The 5,668-nt window shown below is 41.7% G+C and overlaps 1 pseudogene; it reads left to right on the top strand.

Moving 5' to 3' along the window:
- Window positions 1–5,668, top strand: part of LOC108541266 (MKI67 FHA domain-interacting nucleolar phosphoprotein-like) — a 16,163-nt pseudogene continuing 10,495 nt past the window's right edge.

The following is a 5,668-nucleotide window of genomic DNA, read 5'->3' as shown; positions in this document are numbered from 1 at the left end:
ATGGCAGCCTCCCGGGGGAACACACTTCTGCTGGTGGTGAAAGGACAGCAAGGGGCCTTGCAATCGAAGGTGAGAGAGGACAGACCAGCACTGAAGCTGATGAGTCAGCTGTGTTAGCATGGTGCTGTTGCATTGCAGGTATTCTCTCTTTTAATTATCTCAACAAATCTGGGTGATTAAACCCATTTCATGGATGAGAACACGGAGGCTCAGAGACAGTAAGTAAATTGTCTAAGGTAGTCTCATTAGAAGTTAGCTGTGCTGACTGGGTGTGGTGGCTCATGCCTATAATCCCAAAACTTTGGGAGACCAAGGCAGGAGGACCACCTGAGGTCAGGAATGTGAGACCAGCCTGACCAACATGTTGAAACCATGTCTGTACTAAAAATACAAACATTAGCCAGGCGTGGTGGTGGATACCTATAATCCCATCTACTCAGGAGGCTGAGGTAGGAGAATAGCTTGAACCCAGGAAGCAGACGTTGCAGTGAACCAGGATCAGATCACGCCACTGCAGCCCAGCCTGGATGACAGAGCAAGATTCTGTCACACACACACAAAAAAAGATTCAAAAGCATTAGAAACCAAATAAATGTAATGAAAACAATGAGATTTTCTGCTTAAAAACCAGTAAGGAGTACAAATGGAAGGGGGAATGTGGAGCTCTGCCCCTGTTGGTGGGAGTATAAACTGAACCAATTTTTCTCCAGGATAATTTGAAAATTTCTATTAAAAACCCTAAAACTGTTTTATGTTATTTTCCTCCAGAAATTCTACTTATATGAATTCAATCCAAAAATGTTTCCTCTAATCCATTAAAATATATGTATAAGAAAATTTACTTCTGGGGTGGCAATGATTAAATTAATATATATCGAGCTATTAAAAATGATGATGCCAAGGATAGATTTACTGCCATAGAAATATGTCCAAAATATAGTGACAAAAGACTATATAATGACTCTACTTTTTAAAAATGTTTATATGCATAAAAAAGTGTAAAAAGCAACAAACCAGAATGTTTTGAGTGGCAAAATTAAAGACTTTTCTTCATAGTTTGTATTCCAAATTATTACAAAAAGAATGTGATTTTCTTTATGATCAGGGAGAAGTATTATTTTCATTTATTTATATTTAAATTTCTTTTCTTTTCCTTATTTTTTTCTCATGTATGTATCACATGTAGTCTAGAGAGCTTGAATCCCTGCCTCTTGAGGTAAATCAGCCCATTTCTGTCTATAAATTTACCTTTTTTGGACATTTCAAATCAATGGAATTATACAATATGTGGTCTCATATCTGGCTTTTTTACTTAGCTAATGTTTTTGAGGTTGTTCCATGACATATTGTAGCAAGACGAGCCACAGACAAAACTCCTCAGATACTGTGTTAAAGAAGGAAGGGGCTTTATTCAGCTGGGAGGTTTGGCAGACTTGCATCTCAAAGCCAAGCTCCCCAAGTAAGCAATGCCTGTCCCTTTTAAGGGCTTACAACTCTAAGGCTGTCTGCGTGAGAGGATCGTGATCAATTGAGCAAGCAGGGGGTTGTGACTGAGGGCTGCATGCACCAGTAATTGGAATGGAACAGAACAGGACAAGGATTTTCACAATGCTTTTCCATACAATGTCTGGAATCTATAGATAACACAAGCAGTTAGGTGAGGGGTTGATTTTTAACTACCAGGCCCAGGGTGCACGCTGGGCTATGTGCCTGTGGATTTCATTTCTGCCTTTTTGTTTTTACTTCTTCTTTCTTTGGAGGCAGAAATTGGGCATAAGACAATATGAGGGGTGTTCTCCTCCCTTAATTCCCCCTTTGAGAACTTCACTCAAAGTGAGAGTTCTCACTTTTATCCTCACAACCCATGTCTTCTTGTAGGACAGACTGATAGTTATTTATATAGTACACTTGTGCTAAAGAATTTTGGTGAACTAAAGTAGTGATGAAGCTTTTTATCATTTGAAGGAGTACAGGTAGCAAACAAGGGAGTAGTAAGCAGGTTCTTATTACTATTATAATTTCTGTTATAAAAGTTTTAAATCCTCCTAGTGCTGGGAACCATTTTCTAAACATGGCCCCAGGATTAAATACATGGCGCCCTTGCATGAGCACATGTACCAGTTTTGTCATATCTTTATGTCTTCAACTACTTGCTCTTGTTCATCTATGTATAGACAGCAATTGGTAAGGTTAAACTTCCCACAGACTCCTCCCTCAGCTGCTAGCAAGTAGTTGAGAACCAATCTAGTTTGACAGATAACATTTCTCATCTTAATTTCTTGCTGGCCCAGAATAGTAAAGGCTCTGCCGGTTTCACTAGTGATTTTTTCTTTTTTTTTTCTTTTTCTTTTTTCGAGATGGAGTCTTGCTCTGTCACCAAGGCTGGAGTGCAGTGGCACATCCCAGTTCACTGCAACCTCCACCTCCTGGGTTCACGCCATTCTTCTGCCTCAGCCTCCTCAGTAGCTGGGACCACAGGCACCTGCCACAACGCCCAGCTAATTTTTTGTATTTTTAATAGAGATGGGGTTTCATCATGTCAGCCACAATAGTCTTGGTCTCCTGACCTCGTGATCCACTCACCTTGGCCTCCCAAGGTGCTGGGATTACAGGCATGAGCCACCACACCTGGCCTCTAAGACAGCTTGTAACCGTATGATTTGGTTGAGCATATAAAGGGTGTCCGGTATCCCCATGAGCTGTCTTGTGACCAAGTAGCAGGCTCATAGTATTGTATGACTTTTTTAGGGGGCCATTTATCATCTTTCCAATTACCTATAGCTTTGTTTGTTTGTTTTTTTGTTTGTGTTTGTTTGCAGGAAGCATAGACAGGGAAGCCCAGGAGTTCACCTGTTTTTATGGGCAGTAGGAAGAAGGATGGTTTAATAGTGCCAATCACACAACTACCTGCCCACTGGTAGGGTAATTTGGCATAAGCTCTATGCCTGCATATCCAGTATAATCCAGTGGGGGCTGTCCAGTCCTGGTGGGACTCTGGGTGGGTCCACACAGTTTGCAACTTTGGGAATTTACTAAATGGATTCTTTTTAGTATGGCCTAGACCCCACCAGATGGCTGTTTTAATTTTATTTTAAAACTGTAACCATAGGGGGCTCAGATGGGTTATAACACACATCAGGCTGGTCACTTCCTGGGCTACATACCTTGTACTGGGTGACATTATACAAACAAGTCCCTATTAGAGTTCCTGCACATTTATAATATCTATAGAACAAAAAGACAGTTTTAACTTTTTGCCCTATCTTAGTGACCTGATGTATACACTGGGAACAGTCCTTATTTTGAGGAAGGTCAATTGAAGTCCCTACTGTATAAGTCCAAAATTTAAGGAAAGTAAGTCCCATAGTGAGTTTCCTCATGTTTCGACCATGCATGGACCAGTCAGCTTCCGGGTGTGACGGGAGCAGGGCTTGTCATCTTCTTCAGAGTCACTTTGCAGAGATTGTCCAGGCTTGGTCTCACCTCCCAGGTCTCAGGTGCTGTGGGTTTCACGTGGCTGTGGTAGATCCAGGCTGGGATTCCTTTTGCTTTTACAGCTGTGGGAGTGGTCAAGATGATGGTCTGGGGTCCTTTTCATGTGGCCACAAGGGGTGCTATGTTCTAATCCTTGATCTACACCCGATCACCTTTGCTGTCCTCTGTAACAAGTCAGTCACAAACACCAGCCCATTGTCCAACCCAATTCGTAAGAGCAGTCCAAACCTATGGATGAGATCTCCACATTTGGACATCTTGGTGAAGTCTACTTGGAGATCTTCAAAGGGGGCTGTTCTATAAGCCTGTATGCCAGGCAGTACAGTTGGACCTTGCCTAGCACTGTGCTGCCGGGAGGTGACACACTGCTGTGCCACTGTTTTGGCAAGGGTTGACAGACATGAGATGTAGAAGTACCAGCTTAACAACTTTCAAGTGACTCTTGGCCTAGGTGGGTGATCTCATACACAGCCAGTATGACTGCAGCTCCTAGCAGTTGTGGCACAGCTATTCTTCTGTCCGATAACCGGATCCATCCTTCTTCTAATACCCACCCTCCCTCTAGTTGATGAAATACCAGGGTGAAAGGGATAGCCAATTGGGCAATAGTACAAGTGCCATTCCAGTTATTCAGCAGAGTGTCCAGTAAAGGTCCACCACAATACCACCACACATCCGCTCAGGGATGAACAAGGGCTAACTTATTGCTAAGCTCTTGAAAATTCTTAAGCTCACTGCATCCCTTCAGGTCTCCAAGGAATGCTATGTTTCCTCCCTGTCTTGACAGACACGAAGTGAACTTAATGTTGGGAGATGGAAGCTGGATGGCCCTCAGGGGCTGACCCTCAGGGTGTTGAACTTTGGGACATAACAGAGAGAGAGCTTGGCACAACTTGTTATTCAAGGCTGTAGAATCCTGGAAAAGAGCTACCATGTAGTCCATGCCTGGTTGACTGGAGGACAACCTTAGTCGAAAGTGGTCAATGTGGGCTTTTTGTCTGCCATGTGCACAAGCATAACAATTGCTTTTGTTTAACATGTGGACAGAATATTTGATCTATTCCAACCAGGCATTTCCATCTTGGTATCCTGTGTTAATTGTCAAGGTTTGTTTTAAGTCTTTAACTTCTATGATCCTGCAGTAAAATGAATGTATGATTTTAGGATATTACAAAAACTGGTTGGGGCAGTCCATCCTTGCTCTTTAGTGGTCCACAGAACATTGGACCAACTATGGGATAGAAATTCTACATTGCAAGGAGGCAGGGGGCAAGACTCCTGGTTGACACTGGGGTCTTTATTGAAATCTCCTCAAATTAAATGGTCCTAACTTACTAATGCCTAGTCTGAGGAGAGTCAAGAGGGACAGAAGTACTTTTCTGAAATAGAGAGCTGTCTTTGACTTGGCAAGTCCCCACAGGTTATAACAAAGCAAGCATTAAATGCAACAGTTTGAGGTGAAATTGACTTGGTTACGTTAATAACTAGATGATCAGCAATACAGCGAGGAAAGAAGGAAGAGTAATAGAATAGATGAAAGAGTTAAATTTCTCTTAGCTTTAGTTTGGTAGGGTTTTCCCCTGGGACTATGGCCCACAACTCTGGAGGGGTTGGCACTTTCTTGACTCGGGTGTGACGAATCCATTCCTTTTTTGCTGTATGAACAGCAGTGTAGTGCTTGGTAGCACAAGATAGGGTCCTTCCCAGGCTGGCTTGAGTTGTCCTTCTTTCCATCCTTTGATGAGAATGTGATCTTCAGGCTGGTGCTGGTTTACTGGAAATTTTAGGTGTGGTACATGTGCTAAAAGACTTTTAGTTTTGAGGGAAAGGAAAGTGGAAGATAAACCAAGTATATAATTTTTGAGAAATTGACCGTTTGTTTTAAATGTGGGGGCATCAGCAGTGGACTTTATAGTCCTTGGTGCCTTCTTACTGAGAAATTTCCTTTAGCACTTATTTTATTAGTTTTAGACCAAAGAAAGCCAGGCACCATTTTATGTTTGAAAATGCTTTCTGTATGATTTTTATACCAGATAAGCTAAATTTCACCTTTATATTAGTGTGTTATTAATGAAAACATAGTTTTAATAAAACTTTGTAGACATATTTATTCAATTTTAATGTCTGACCATAAGGTAAGATTTTTATAGACTCTTTTTAACCTTTTATAATT

Source organism: Rhinopithecus bieti, unplaced genomic scaffold (genome assembly GCF_001698545.2).
Source record: "Rhinopithecus bieti isolate Rb0 unplaced genomic scaffold, ASM169854v2 scaffold_20815, whole genome shotgun sequence".
Taxonomy (NCBI): Eukaryota; Metazoa; Chordata; class Mammalia; order Primates; family Cercopithecidae; genus Rhinopithecus; species Rhinopithecus bieti.
The sequence above is the reverse complement of the archived record's forward strand: the minus strand, read 5'-3'. Positions and strand labels throughout refer to the sequence as shown.